Source organism: Dama dama, chromosome 23 (assembly GCF_033118175.1).
Source record: "Dama dama isolate Ldn47 chromosome 23, ASM3311817v1, whole genome shotgun sequence".
Lineage (NCBI taxonomy): Eukaryota > Metazoa > Chordata > Mammalia > Artiodactyla > Cervidae > Dama > Dama dama.
In genome coordinates this window covers 37515250-37532094 of record NC_083703.1, presented here as the reverse complement: position 1 = coordinate 37532094, position 16845 = coordinate 37515250, and the positions used below count along the sequence as shown (strand labels likewise).

The 16845-nt window shown below is 38.8% G+C and overlaps 1 pseudogene; it reads right to left on the bottom strand.

The window, feature by feature from the left end:
• Nucleotides 1-503: 503 nt before the first annotated feature.
• Nucleotides 504-14436, bottom strand: LOC133044248 (adenine phosphoribosyltransferase-like; annotated as a pseudogene).
• Nucleotides 14437-16845: the final 2409 nt, after the last annotated feature.

Here is a 16845-nt window from a genome sequence, read left to right as displayed (position 1 = left end):
GTTTTTACACAGATTTGATGGAGAAGAGGTTCTTATTGAAGCATTCAAAGAAGGTATGGAAATACCAAAGTTCACTTAGTTTCTAAGAATTAAGATGCAGCTATTGGGAACCCCATTTCAGGCCCCAGTGATGAATATAATTTGTATAAGTTGCATCTTAGATGCATCAATTAACTAGACGGGGGAAATGCTTTCACAACCCATATTTATATAAAATCATCATGATATACACTTTAAATATCTTACAGTATTTATTATGCTTCCAGTAAAGCTAGATACAAGGAGCTTTTCTTTTTTTCAAGAATGAGTCTTGACTTACAAAGCATAAGCATTAGGTTAGTATTTGAAAATAGAGATCGAAGTAAATTCAGTAGTTTCTCAAAGTTCATCCTCTTTGAATTTTTTTTTCCTAGAAAGTTGTTTATTCTCATTCCACTATCAACCAGCCGGCAGCTCCCAGCCATGGGGCTTCCAGAGCCCAGCAAGGACCCGAGGGGCAGAGACACAGAGCAAGTCCAGGCGGGCAGCCAGTGCCCCCTGGTGGCCAGTGGGGGTTGCTGCATCTGCCCATGCTGGTCCTCTCTTCTTCCAGGTGGCTTGGGTTTGGGGTCATTCATACTGCAGGAGGGAGAAGAAGGCCACAGCCACCCAGCTTCTCCCTGCCCTTCGGTGAGGTCAGCTCCACCAGGCTCACACACTCCAGCAACCTCAGCCCGCAAGTGGCCCTGAAGCTCCCAGGCGGCGCGCATGGTTCCACCAGTGGTGGGCAGAACAGTCCACAACCACCACCTTCAGCCCCGGTCCCAGGGCATCTCTCTGGATTTTCAGTTCAGCCTCCAGTATTTCAGCGCATATGAGGCGTGCACGGTGGGGGCCGGCAGCTTCCCTTGATTTCGGATGAGAACGTAGCCCAAGCCCAGCTCCTGGGCCAGGGACAGATCAAACAAGGAAACCGCGGGAGTCTAGGCCCGGCGATGGGGTCGATTCTGCCACTGGGGGCCTTTTTCAGGCGATTCACCAGGAGGCGGGAGTCGGGGTCCTTCAGGACGGGCGAGATATCCCTGAACAAGACCCGCCTTTGCCACTTCCACGTGTGTCGTGGGCACGAGGGGCCGGCTCCTCTTTGAATTTTAAGTGAAAACTAATGTAGTTTTGTGGATAGATGGAGAAATTTTTGTCCATATGGCATCAGGTGCTTTGAAAAATGCAGCCAAGATACAGGTGCTAGTGGGGAAAAAAATGATTGTCATTGTGTAAACACCAACGTTAATTTTTGCATTGACACAGAAGTGTTTTAAATTGCCTATGACCTAGAATGAGATAGACAAGTTCCCTACTTTCCTGGAATTCATATTCTAGTAGGATGAGACAGGCAATTAAAAGATTAGATTTTGAGGTCATTTTTTTGCCTGGATCAAAATTCACACTACAGCATATTCTCCCCTGAAGAAGAAAAAGGCATGCGGCTTTGCTTTGCTATAAGATACGAAAGTTTCTTGCAGGTGAATTTATTGAGTTTGCCCATTTCTATAGCTAGGATCACATGGCTTGACATAAGACGTGAAATTGGAAAGACAATACAAAAGACAAGAAGGAAATATTTTTGATTTTTCAGTCAGGTTGTTTCAGGGAAGGTGGACATGAGGCCATAAGATCACTTTCAACTTTACTATTCTCTAAACTTTGTAATTTCACTGTTAGATTTGTGGAGTGTGTGTTCAAGGAAGAATTGTAACATGTAACATCAGACTGTTTCGCCCCACAGTCATGTTTGGGAAGAAAGAGTTTGACATCTCAATCCAAGTAAAAACTTAAAAGTGAATTTCTATATTTTATTCCTTTCCTATGCATGTGCTATATAATACCACAGTCATCAAAAATTAAATCAGTTATTTTTAATTATATGTCAAGAAAAGTGGGTGTTTTCTATAGAAAATGTTTGTGGCTTTTAAAAAAAAAAATAGTTCAAAAAAGGAGAAGTCAGGATATATTAATAAATGTGTGACTGCAGAATCCGTGCTTCTAAAGGAGATCTTTCAGTTCACCATGAGGGGGCAGCAGCCCTTCAGTTATCTGAGAATTCTGCAGTGAAGGTCACAATCAGAGCCTTGACACTGTCCAATATTTTTGAGAATTTTTACAGCCTGTGGGGTTGTTTTTGTTGCCTTTGTTTTGTTTTGTCTTGCCATCTTCCTCCTCCCTCTGTTCCTGCCTTCTCTCTCCTTCTCTCTGTCACTATCTCTTGTTTTTATTTCTTTGCTTTTTCCTTTTTGGCAAAGTTCTGCCATAGATCACCTTTTTATTAGATCTGAGGCTTTCTGTTCTGAAATGACCTATTTATAAAAAAGTCAACGGATAGACTTTATAACAGTCCTTATGGTAGTCTTGGCTGGAGGTGGAGAAAATGGAAGCATAATTGACTAGCGTTTTGGAAGAGGACTGCTTCCTTCCTCTCATGTGCCTTTATATCTTTTTAAAGAGAAGTTTGGGGGGATTGAATAGAGACTTTCCAGATAAGATGAGGATGCCACAAATATTCTGTGGAAGTGCATTAATTTAAGGCTTTAAAATTATTGACTTTTTTTATTTTAAATCATTTTAGAGCTCAAAGAGGAGATTATATTAGGCTTCTTTTTGTGGGGACCGAGAACTTTTCTGGAAACACTCAGTTAAAGGATTTAAAATTGCACTTCATTTTCCACCAAACTTTTAAAACTAAATTGTTCAATGATTTTGACTCCAGTATACTGAATGCACTTAATTCTCATAGGCTATTTTTCTACAAATGTTTTGAATTATAAGACAATTCTGTCATTGTATTCTTCATCAGAATCTGGCAGGACCTCTCTTTCTCTGCTTACTTTGCTTAAATGGCGCTGTTTCTGGACTGAGTAACGGCAGACATGCGTGGTATAAATATATGTTTATAATGTTAGTCATTTTTAGAAGGTTCAGAAGTCTTTTTTCAGTTAATGTTCTTGATCACACTTGCCACTTTTAAACTGTTGGTTTTATTGATAATGTCTGTACTTCTACTGGTAATGTTTCAATTTAATTTTTCTTCTGTATTGATTAATTCTTCCCTCTACTTAAGGAAACAGACTTTATTTTTTTTTTATAGTAGTTTACAGTAAAAACGGAGCAGAAAGCAGAGTTTCCATATACCCCTTGCCCTACATATGCACGTGTGTGCATGCTAAGCCACTTCAGTCATGTCTGACTCTCTGCAATGCTATAGACTATAGCCCACCAGGCTCCTCTGTCCATGGGACTCTCCAGGCAAGAGTACTGGACTGAGTTGCTGTGCCCTCTTCCAGGGGATCTGCCTACCCAGGGATCGAACCCACATCTCTTGTGTCTCCTGGATTGGCAGGTGGGTTCTTTACCACTAGCACCACCTGGAAAGCCCCTTCTAGCAATAAATTCCCTCAACTTTTGTTTGCTTGAGAAAGTCGTTATCCCTCACTTTTGAAGGGTACGGAATTCTGAAGTATTGGCTTTTTTTTTTTCCCTCAACATTTAAAATATTTCACTCCACTTTCTTCTTGCATGATTTCTGAGATTTTTTTATATAATTCATATCCTTGTTCCTTAATAGATAAGGTTGTGGGGGTTTGTTGTTGTTGTTGTTTTTTACCTGACGAATTCCTTAATATTTTTTATCTTTGACTTTGTGCACTTTGAAAATGATATGCCTAGGTGTAGAGTTTTGGGGGTTTTGTTTTATTGCATTTATTCTGCAATTCTGTTTCTGAGCTTCCTGGTCTGTGGTTTGGTGTTGAACTTTAATTTGGGAAAAATTCTCAGTCATTTTTTAAAGTTTATTTATTTATTCGGCTGCACTGGGTCTTGGTTGCAACATGGGGGATCTTACTGAGCATCATCTGGGATCTTTTGTTGAAGCACTTGGACTCTAGTTGCAGAGCATGGGCTTCAGTAGTTGTGACTTGCAGGCTCTAGAGTGTGGGCTCAGTAGCTGTGGTATGTGGGCCCCGTTGCCCTGCCACATGTGGGACCCTAGTTCTCCCACAAGCATCTTCTGCATTGTAAGGCAGATTCTTAAACACTGCACCACCGGCGAAATCCCCTTAGTCATTATTGATTCAAATATTTTATACTTTTTCTCTCTCTCTTTTCCTTCTGGAGTTTCTGTTATGTGTATGTTATACCTTTTGTATTTGTTTCACAGTTTTTGGATAGTCTGTTACTTCTTTTTCATTCTTTTTTCTCTTGAAAATTTCTATTGAGGTCTCCTCAAGCTCAGGGATTCTTCTCTCAGCCATATACAGTCTACTAACTAGCACATTCAAGACATTATTCATTTCTGTTGCAGTGTTTTTGATCTCTACCTTTGTTATTGTTTTAAGTTTTATTTAATTAATTATAAAGGAAGTTCAGCATCTCTTTTTTTCTAATTTTTTTCATTGTGGCAAAATAGACATAACATGAAATTCACCATCTTAATCATTTTAAAGTGTACAACTTAGTGATATTATATATATATTCATAATGTTTTGCAACTGTCACCACTGTCCGTCTCCATAACTCTTTTCATCTTGTAAGACTGGAATCCTATACCCACTAAACAGTAAGTCCCCATTTATTTCCTGCCAGTTCCTGGAAACCATAATTTTAACTTCTGTCTCTATGATTTTGACTATCTTCAGTATTTCATGTAAATTTTCTTTTTGTGACTGGATTATTTCACTTAGCATAATGTCCATGGGGTTCATCCATATTAGAGCATATTGCAGAATTTCCTCCCTTTTTAAGGCTGTGTAATATTTCATGGTTATACCACATTATACACACCCATTCACTCATTGATGGACACTTGGGTTGTAACCAAGTTTCAGTTGTGAATAACGTTGCTATTGACATGTGCAAATATCTCTTCAAGACCATGCTTTTAATTATTTTGTGTGTATACCAAGAACAAATGGCTGAAAATGTGGCAATATTATTTTTAATTTTTTTGAGGAGCTGCCATAATGCTTTTCACAGTACCTTTATGACTTGACATTCCCACCAACAATGCACAAGTGTTCCAGTTCCCTCACACCCTTGCCAACACTTCTTATTTTCTGGACTTTTTGATTTGACATGGCTGGGAAATGGTATCTCATTTTACTATTGACTTTTCATTTTCCTAATGATGAGTGATATTGATCATATTTTCATGTTTTTATTGACCATTTATATATCTTCAGAGAAATATCTCTTCAAGTCCTTTGCCAAGTTTTTATACTGTTTAATTTTATGTTGTTGTTCTCTATATTTTGGGTACTACTCCCTTATCAGACGGAGAAGGTAATGGCAACCCACTCCAGTACTCTTTCCTGGAAAATCCCATGGACGGAGGAGCCTGGTAGGCTGTAGTCTGTGGGGTCGCTAAGAGTTGGACACGACTGAGTGACTTCACTTTCACTTTTCACTTTCATGCATTGGAGAAGGAAATGGTAACCCACTCCCGTGTTCTTGCCTGGAGAACCCCAGGGACAGGGGAGTCTGGTGGGCTGCTGTCTATGGGATTGCACAGAGTCGGACACAACTGAAGCGACTTAGCAGCAGCAGCAGCAGCCCTTATCAGATATATGATTTGCAAATACTTCCTTTCTGTGGGGTTACCTTTCTACTCTGTCAAGATTGTCTTTGATGTACAACATTTTTAATTTCTCATAAAATCCAATTAATAATTTTTATTCTATTGCCTGTGCTTTTGATGTCATAGCCAGGAAATCAATGCCAAAATCCAGTTTGTGAAAGTTTTGTTCTATGCTTTTTCCTATGAGTTTTATAGTATTATGTCTTACATTTGGGTTTTATTTTGTATATGATGTTAGGTAAGGATCTATCTTCATTCTTTTGCGTTGGATATCCAGTCTTCCCAGCACAATTTGTTGGTAAGACTATCCTTTCCCTATATAGTGACTGAGTTGAACTGAACTGAACTGATCCTTTCCCCACTGAATGGTCTAGGCAGCCATGTCAAAAATAATTTGATCATATATACAAGGATTTATTTCTGTGCTCTCTATTCTATTCCCTTGGTCTATGTATGTGCCAGTAACACACTGTTTCGAGTTTTGATTACTGTAACTTTGTAGTAAGTTTTGAAATCAGGACTGTTCTTCCTATAAAAAATTGTTTTGGCTATACGAGGTTACTTGAGATTCCATAGAAATGTTCAGTTCAGTTCAGTTCAGTTGCTCAGTTCTGTCTGATTCTTTGCGACCCCATGGACTGCAGCACGCCAGGCCTCCCTGCCTGTCACCAACTCCCAGAGCTTACTCAAACTCATATCCGTTGAGTCGGTGATGCCATCCAGCCATCTCATCCTCTGTCGTCCCCTTCTCCTCCTGCCTTCATCCTTCCCAGCATAAGGGTTTTTTTCCAATGAGTCAGTTCTTTGCATCAGGTGGCCAAGGTATTGGAGTTTCAGCTTCAATATCAGTCCTTCCAATGAATATTCAGGAGTGATTTCCCTTAGGATGGACTTTTTGGATCTCCTTGTTGTCCAAGGGACTCTCCAGAGTCTTGTCCAACACCACAGTTCAAAAGCACCAATTCTTTGGTGTTCAGCTTTCTTTATAGTCCAACTCTCACATCCATACATGACTACGGGAAAAACCATAGCTTTGACTAGACGGACCTTTGTTGGCAAAATAATGTCTCTGCTTTTTAATATGCTGTCTAGGTTGGTCATAACTTTTCTTCCAAGGAGCAAGCGTCTTTTAATTTCATGGCTTCAGTCACCATCTTCAGTGAGTTTGGAGCCCAAAAAAATAAAGTCTGTAACTCTTTCCACTGTTTCCCCATCTATTTGCCATGAAGTGATGGGATTAGATACCATGATCTTAGTTTTCTGAATGTTGAGTTTTAAGCCAACTTTATCACTCTCCTTTTTCACTTTCATCAAGAGGCTCTTTAGTTCTTCTTCGCGTTCTGCCATGAGGCTGGTGTCATCTGCATATCTGAGGTTATTGATATTTCCCCCTACAATCTTGATTCCATCTCGTGCTTCATCCAGTCCAGCATTTCTCATGATGTACTCTGCATATAAGTTAAATAAGCAGGGTGACAATATACAGCCTTGACGTACTCCTTTCCCTATTTGGAACCAGTCTGTTGTCCCATGTTCAGTTCTAACTGTTGCTTCTTGACCTGCATATAGGTTTCTCAAGAGGCAGGTCAGGTGGTCTGGTATTCTCATCTCTTGATGAATTTTCCACAGTTTGTTGTGATCCACACAGTCAAAGGCTTTGGTGTAGTCAATAAAGCAGAAGTAGGTGTTTTTCTGGAACTCTCTTGCTTTTTCAATAATCCAATGGATGTTGGCAATTTGATCTCTGGTTCCTCTGCCTTTTCTAAATCCAGCTTGAACATCTGGAAGTTCACGGTTCATGTACTGTTGAAGGCTGGCTTGGAGAACTTTGAACATTACTTTACTAGTGTGTGAGATGAATGCAATTGTGTGGTAATTTGAGCATTCTTTGGCATTGCCTTTCTTTGGAATTGGAATGAAAACTGCCTTTTTCTAGTCCTGTGGTCACTGCTCAGTTTTCCAAATTCGCTGGCATATTGAGTGCAACACTTTCACAGCATCATCTTTCAAGATTTGAAATAGCTCAACTGGAATTCCATCACCTCCACTAGCTTTGTTTGTTTGTCGTGATGCTTCCTAAGGCCCACTTGACTTCACATTCCACTTGACTCTAGGTGAGTGATCACGCCATTGTGATCATTTGGGTCGTGAAGATCTTTTTTGTATAGAAATTTTAGAATGACTTTTTTCTATTTCTACAAATAATGAGGTTGGGATTTTGATAAGGATTGCATAGAACCTGTAGATTGCTTTGAGTAGTACTGTCATCTTATATTTAGTTTTCCATCAATAAATATGGGATGTGTTTCCATTTACTATATCTTGTTTAATTTCTTTCACTAATTTTTTTTTTTAGTTTTCATTGTACAAGTCTTTTACCTTCCTAGTTAACTTAATTTCCAAGTATGTTATTTTTTTGATGCTGTTGTAAATGGAATAGTTTTTGTAATTTTCTTTTCAGATTGTTTATTGCTACTGTATTGAAGTGCAGCCAATTTTTGTGTATTGACTTTGTATCCTGCTGCTTGCTCAATTCATTGATTAGTCCTAGCAGTGTGTAATCTCTAGGTTTTTCTGCATAGAAGATCATATCATAGGCAGACAAAGATAATTTTACTTCTTCCTTTCCAGTTAGGATGCATTTTATTTATTTATTTTTGCCTAATTTCTCTGGCTAGAACTTACTACTATGTAGAGTAGAAAAGATGAAAATAGGCATTCTTGTCTTGTTGCTAATTGTAGAGGAAGAGTTTTCAGTGTTATCACTGAGTGTGATGTTCACTCTGAGTTTTTCACATATGGCTTATATTATGTTGAGATAGTTTCCTTCTATTCCTACTTTGTTGAGTGTTGTGTTTGTTTGTTTTTTTAATCATGAAGGGTGTTGAATTTTATCAAATACTTTTTCAGCATCAGTTGAGATAGTGTACTGGTTTTGTCTTTCATTCTGTAAATGTGCTCTATTATATTGTATGGATGTGAGAGTTGGACTATAAAGAAAGCTGAACGCCGAAGAATTGATGCTTTTGAACTGTGGTGTTAGAGAAGACTCTTGAGAGTCCCTTGGACTGCAAGGAGATCCAGCCAGTCCATCCTAAAGGAGATCAGTCCTGGGTGTTCATCGGAGAGACTGATGTTGAAGCTGAAACTCCAGTACTTTGGCCACCTGATGAGAAGAGCTGACTCATTTGAAAAAACCCTGATGTTGGGAAAGATTGAGGGCAGAAGGAGGAGGACAGAGGATGAGATGGTTGGATGTCCATTGAGTCAGACATGGGTTTGTTGGACTCCAGGAGTTGGTGATGGACAGGGAGGCCCGGCATGCTGAGGTTCATGGGGTCAGAAAGAGTTGGACATGACTGAGTGACTGAAATGAACTGAATATTGATCAGTTTTTTTTTAACCACTCTTACATTCCTCTCTCTCTCTTCCTGTTCCAGGAAAGGTACTTCTCTTATTTGTGTCTTTTTAACAAAATATGTTTTCTGCTTTAGTTATGTTTTGGCTCACAGTAATAGTGCCAAAGTGCTAACATTTACTAGTTTATCTATTTCTATCCCATTATTTTCCATTTTTGTAGCATTTTGATTTATGTGTGTATTCTGTAGACAGTGATTTATGTATGTATTCTTAAGTTGTTTATGCTTTCTATTTTAGGGTCAGTCTAAGAATCCCCCTGCCCTCCCACACACACTGGATTTTACCCATTTATTTTTACTGCATTAATTGAAATATTTAGTATTGTACTTCCTACCTTGGCTTATATTTGCCATTTATTTTACTTTCATTTTAAACTATTGTGTTCTTATTTCTTTTCCTGTTTCCTTTCTTCATTCTCCCTCATCCCTTTATCCCTTCTGCCCTTCCTTTTTCAATATTTTTGTGGTTTGAAAGTTATACATCATATTATTATTCTCCAGATTGGTAACCTTATGTTTTTCTATAAAAGCTGACAGTCCATCTTCTTTACTTTCTTCTCTCAGCAGCTGAACAGTCAGCAATTTGGCACTTCAAACCCTCTTTTTGTCTACCCATTGGACTGACTTTCTGAAAAGCATGTGGAATTGATATTTGCAGATTTTTATTATTTTAAGACCTTGATTCTTCTACTTTTCAAGTAATGGTTTCCTAAGTTGTATTGTGCGTCAAAAGCATATAGAATTAAAATGTGATGACTTTACTGGTTTCATTACTTTGCATTATTTCTTGAACTCCGTGATGGCTTTTCCCCAACTTCATTGTTGTTATTTAGTGAAGTACGCCATCTAGTAATTCCTTAGGAATGGGTTCCAGGGAGGTAAACTTTCTATAGAATCTTCCTATTTGAAAATCTTTTTTTTTTTTCTGCCTTCAAAATTATATGATGTTTTGGTTCTGTATTTGAGTCCCAAGCTTAAAATTATTTTTCTATGGATATAATATATTGCTCTATGGATTTCTTGCAGATGTGGAGCCATATGCTAGTCTACTTAAAAATTTGTAGGTAACCTGTTTTGCACTTTGCCCTTTTCCCTCCCTCCCTCCCTTCCTTCGCTTCTTACCTCTCTCCATTTCTTCCTTGTTTCGTTCCTCCTTTCTTCTCTCCTTCTCCCCCTTTCTTCCTTTCTTTCTTTTTTGGCACCTAAATAACTCTATCCTTACCAAGAATTTCAATTAGATGTATCTGATATGACTTCCCCCCTCCAAAAGTCATGCTAGACTTTCAGTGGACTCTTTACCTATTTTTCCTTGCCTCTTTTTCCTTATAATTCATTACTCTTTATTTTTCACTCTATTCCTGAATAATCCTTCAGCTCTTGTTTTCAGGTTCAATTTAATCTTCACATTTCCATTATGTAATTCAGCTTATGTAGTGAAATGTGTTTGTGGAGTTGGGGAATAATGATTGTTTCTATTTTCCAACTACTCTGATCACCTTTGTGATCAGATTACCCTTATTTTTCTTGTTGGGATAACCTCTCATCTCTCTAAGGATACTAATGATTATTTTCCTCTGGTCTAGTATGAAAATTATGTTTCCTTAAGTGTCAGCTCTTTTTTCATGTTTTCTCAGGCATCTGTGGTTCTTGGAAATATGCTTATGTTTATGAGGGGAGATTTTTGTTTCAGTGCTTTTAGCTGAAAAGTATTCCTTCAGCAAGTTGAGAACTTTTGTTTTCCTGAAAGTTAATATTCCCAAGATGGTGTAAGAAAGACAAGGAGGATGCTCATGCAGGTGGGTTTTTCTTACTCTCAGTGGCTACCTTGTCCTGTGGGTGTTTCTTGTCAGTTGACATATAAGTGGAATAGTACCCGTTTCTGTGGCCCCAGTGAGAGTCTTTCACATTAGGTTCATAATTTGTTTAGAGGAAAGTATGCTCAGCATATTAAAACACAACAGGTTTTCCTCATAGTCAGTAATGACACAAACTTTGAAGCCTGGAGAGGCCATCAAGATTTGGAAGAGCGGAGCTATAAAACAGTAACTCTTCAGTGAGTGGAGAGACATACTAGTTTCCTATTGTTGCCGCAAGAAATTGTCACAGATTTGGTGGCTTAAACAACAGTTGTGTTATCTCACAGCACTAAAGATCAGAAGTCTTAAAATCAATGTCGACAGGGCCTGGTTCCTTCTGGAGGTTGTAGGGGAGAATCCATTCCCTAGCTTTGCTCCTGGCCTTTTAGAGGCACCTCCACTCCTAGGCTCATGACCCCTCCTCCATCTTCAGAACCAAGATCTTTGATCTGTCTGTTTGTGTCTCTCTTTCTCTGATCTCTGTTTTCCTCACCACATCCCCTTCAGTGAGTTGGATCCTTCTCCCTTTCTCCTATAAGGACCCATGTGATTACACTGTGCCCCTTCAAGTGATAGGCTAACCTCCCAATCCCAACATCCTTAAGTAAGTCAGTTCTGCAAAGTCTCTTTTACCATAGAAGAGAACATATTCACTGGTTCTGGGAGTTAGAATGTGGACATCTTCGGGGGACCATTATTCTGTATCCTCCATATTCACTGGTTCTGGGAGTTAGAATGTGGACATCTTCGGGGGACCATTATTCTGTATCCTCGGAGGCTAAGAGGTTTGGGTCTCAATGGGCTGTTGATGCCGAGCAGAGGGTGGTCTCTGAAGCAGGTGAGGAGGAGGCCTCCTAGGTTTGGGTGGATCCTCTGATTATGGCTCTGCCCTTTCCCTATCAGTTTCCCCACTCCCCACTCACCCACCCCGCTATCACCTCACTGCCCCCATGGAGCCCACTTGTTCCTTTCCTCTCCATTTCTTGCTCCTCAACACTAAAATCTCAAAGTCATCCTACAAGGACACAGAAGCCATACCACCCAATTAACACAAGCCAAAGGATAAATGTCAACGATTTAGACAGAGTATTGTCAGAATATAAAATGTAGGAGGGTTCTTTATGGGTTCTGTAAGGGCCTGTAAAAATCCAATTTATGTACCAGAAATGACTACATATGTTATACCATGGAAATACCTCTACCAAGCCCTGAAACGTATGTGTCTTGGGCCTGCATTTAATCTAGGGTCGTCTCTTTAGATTATGATGTGAAATGCACTTTTGAGGGCTTTGATGAGAACCACATGGCAGAGCTCTGCTGCTCGGCTGGAGAATGGGGCAGGCCCGCCCCAGCACACTGGATCCTGGGTAGCCTTCATGTGTGATGGATGGCTTGCTTTTCTGTGCATAGAACACATGCATCTCTCTGACCCAGTGAAATCTGATGATAGAGCCTATAGTTAATATACTTTAACCTGAGCTGTTGATAGAGTTAAACACTTACTAGTTGGGGTTGCCATTCTTCCCTTTGCATTGGAAACAGACTGCTATTTGTTATTCAGTTTTCTTTGTTACTGTGTTTTCTCAGTTGATCTGGCCAGTGTTCTTTCCACAGCGCTGTGCTCCCAAGAAAAGGCAGACAAGCCAAAGATCAATAAAGAACAGAGAGGTAGGAAGTAGTGTCAAGTCCCAGCTAACTCATTTGCCACATATTTTGGATGGCAGCCAGATAAATTTTAATTTTGTCGTATGGAAGAAGACAGTGTATGATAAACAGTTTAATAAAACAAACATGATTTTACAATCATGTTTGGTTAAAATGCAATGTTTTCTTTTATAAAACACTTTTTTTTAATTACAAAATACCTCTGACAGAAAATCGACGGCAAAACATCTATGTGTTTAAGAACCAGATTTAGCAAATGTTAATGTCTGCTTTGCTGGGGCTTCCCAGGTGGCACAGTGGTAAAGAATCCACTTACAAAGCTGCAGACGCAAGAGTTGAAGGTTCAATCCCTGGGTCACAAAGATCCCATAGATAAGGAACTGGCAAACCATTCTGGTATTCTTCCCTGGAAAATCCCATGGACAGAGAAGCCTGACAGGCTACAGTCCATGGGATCATAAAAGAGTTGGCGACGACTGAGCACATATGTATGCACAGCTTGTTGACTTTAGATATTAAAAAAAAAAAAAAATAGAAGGTATAGTGTGTTTGCTGTGCTCAGTCGTATCTGACTCTTTGCAATCCTATGGACTGAAACCTGCCAGGCTCCTCTGTCCACGGGATTCTCCAGGCAAGAATATTCCTCCAGGGGATCTTCCCAACCCAGGAACTGAACCCAGGTCTCCTGCATTAGAGGGAAATTCTTCACCATCTGAGCCACCAGGAAAGCCCTAGTGTCCTGATGTTCCTTCCAAAAAATGCTAAACTGTTGATTACAGTAGTTTTGATTACAGTAGTAAAAGACACTCCACGGTATTTACTTTGAGATCAAACAGCACTATTTTACACACCCACGAGTTGTAATGGCTCCCTTTGTTGACAGAATATTTCTCTAGGTATAAGCATGGCATCCCAGGAACAGGAGCAAGACTCTGGAGTCTTGCTCTCAACTTTTCATCCCATCAGTGATGAACTCTGAGTTTAATTTGGGATTTTCTTCACAAGCTAAGAGGGAACACTAGTTTAAAAGATATGCACATCTGGTCACATTGCCAAGAGATTAACTATCCTGGGCTTTCAGGCAGAAACACAGAGTTTATGCTAAAATTCAGTGGAAGAAGCAGGGTGGGTACCATGTCTAGAATGAGGATCTTGGGCTGAAAGGTCCATGTCCTCCCTTATCCCTGTATTAACTCACATCAGAGGAACAGTTCTGAGTCACTCTGCAAAGATGAAGTGACTAGGAGTGTCTGCTCATAGAATTTTTAAATATAAGTTTATTTCACACACTGATTGTTATTCACCTACTCCATCACCTGAGTTCCAAAGAAGAATTTTGAGACATTCTTACTTTAATGCTTTTCCAGGAGTCCACATATTTTAAAAGAGAGTTCTATATACTCACATGTCCTAAAGTATAGTTGCTGTACCATATTATATGTTACAGGTGTACATTACAGTGACTCATTATTTGTAAAGATTATATTCCATTTATAGTTATTATAAAGTGTTGGTTATGTCCTCTGTTATACAATATATTCTTGTAGCTTCTTTAATTTGTGTCTCTTAATCCCTTAACCCTGTATTGACCTTCTCTCCTTCTCTCTACTCACTGGTAACCACTAGTTTTGATACCAACCAGAACTCTTGGTCTTCCTCAAGCAACAGAAACTGGCTAGAGTCCAGACAAGAAATTCAGAGAAGGCTTTATGGGGGCTCCTATGCCTGCTGCAGGAGGGAGCAAGAACAAGTAACAGGCTCCCTTGCTCACTCTCTGAGGGAACAGGAGCTCGTTCATTAAAGGTGAGGTGTAGGGATGTGTCCAGGGGTCAGGCTGGAGGGGTGGCTTAGGTGGTTTGCTCACCTCTTTGTGGTGCTGAGTGTGGGGCATGTGCAATACTCTGCTTTTGTTTCCGGCTCTTCAGAAATCCAGGTTGGGTGGTGTTTTTTGTTTTTTTTTGGCTTTGTATCTTTTGGTCCAGAATTTGCCCCAATTATGCATATACACAGTTATTTTTAGTCTCATACAGTTTCTTTGTATTCTGTAGCTTGAGGAGAGGTGTGCCTAGGTGCAAGCTTTGCCTCATTGCAGCAAAAGGTCCCAAGGCCCAGACCTGTCTCAGTTTGTTCCCTATAAATCTGTGAGTCTCTTTAAATAAAATATGGTTCAACCATACATTGTAACAAATAAGACATCTTTAAATATACTAATTTTAGAAAGACTTCATTTGTTAAATGAAGGAAACATGTTGCAAAATAGTGTATGCTGGCTGGCATTTGTATAATGAATATATTTATATATGTATATATATAATATATTTGAAAATACATAGACTATCTCCAGAAAAATATATGAAAAATTGGCAACAGTGCTTATCTCATAAAAGAGGAACCATGTGACAATCAGAGGAGAAAAGGGTGCTTATACATTCCACATATTATTCAGATGTTTATTAATTTTCAAATATCTGGAGACATTTTAGATATATTTTCATAATTAATTTCTAATTTAATTCTATTGCAGACAGAATATTTTGTGTAAAATTTCAATCCTTTGGAAATTATTGACTATTTTTATGTACTAGCACATATGAGCTATTTTAGCAAACATTCCATGTATTGGAAATTGAACTCTGTAAATATCCATTGAGGTAAAAATGATTAATAGCATAGTTTAGTTATCTTCTACACCTCTACTGATTTTTTGTTTAGTTGTTCTATCAGTCACCGAGACTGCAGTTAAATTCTCCAATTTCAATTGTGAGTTTCTCTATTTCTCCATTCAGTTCTCTGAACTTTTGCTTTGATTAACTAGGGAGATAAAATTATAAATGTTTATTTTGAAATTAAGTCCATGCACACTTAGAATTTTGCCTTCCTAATTAATTAGCCCTTTTATCTATAAAATGATAAAATTCTCTTTTTCTTGAAGTCTACATTGATACCATAGACACACCAGCTTTTTACAGCATGAAACACTGTTTTGATCCTTTTACTTTCAATCTATCAGTGTCTTCAAATTTAAGTGTGTCTCTTGTAGACAGCATATAATTGGATTTGGCTTTTCAAAAAAAATCTGACGATCTCTGTCTTTTTAGTTAGAATATTTTGGTATAGGGTTTCCCCAGGGGCTCAGATGGTAAAGAATCTGCCTGCAATGCCGGTGACCCAGGTTCAATCCTCAATCCTTAGGTTGGGAAGATCCCCTGGAGAAGAGAATAGCTACTCACTCCAGGGTTCTTGCCTGGAGAATTCCATGAACAAAGAAGCCCGGCGGGCTACAGTCAATGGGTTCACCAAGAGTCAGACACTATTGAGCAACTTTCATTCACTTACTTATTAAACAGTTATTGAAATAGTTATATGCATATCTACTATTTAGTGATTTGTTTTCTACTTGTACCATCACTGCCTTTGGTTTTGTGTTTTTGATGTTGTTGTTCCTCTCTTTCTTCTTTCCACCCCTGAAATCTAAGATAATCTCAGTTTCAAAACACATTCTGAGGAATGTTTCTATTACCTTGCTACAGAACCACCTCTTGAACATTTTATTGCAAATATGACTGTCTCAACTTTCCAGGATGCCCAGTCTTAGTACATAGTGACTAGCTCCTTTTTTCTACTTCCTTTTCTTCATTTATATTATGCGAGTCAACTTAATAGTATCATATCTTGATACTGTGGTTTATTTCTCCTGCTGCTGCTGCTATTATTTTTATCAAAACAGGACTAATTCCGTGATATTTTTTGAGTCTCTAAGAGTTTGAAGGTATTTGGTCTGAGTCATGTGTGGGGTCTTAAAATAAAAATTGATCATTTTCGAAATGATGAAGCTCCTCCTTGGTTTCCTGAGATAGGTGGGCTGTGCCTCCAGTGTCTCAAAAAGCAGAAAGGTGAGAAAAAACTAGTATCTTGGATTCATGTAGCTCTTCGGTGACTCCAGTCTTTCTACATTTCAAGGGGAAGTAAACACCCTAGCAGTATTTACTTGCTTTTATCTTTTGAAACTTTTCCTCCAAGAGTCACTGACCTTCCTCCAGTTTTGTGAACTTCTATTTCTTCATGATTCACAGAGATTTAAATTTTTTTGAAGACCTATTCCTAAAAGATAATTATTGCTTGAGTACAGATTTTTAATAAAGCAAAATGAAAAGTCTTTCAGAATAACTGCCACCATATTTTTCAGCTCTGAATCCCAAAACACAAAATCGTCATCTAAGAAACACAAGTAAGGGATTTTCTCTGGAAACCAATAACAATAACAACGAAAATCCCTTAAACAGCAAAAAGAAAAAAATTA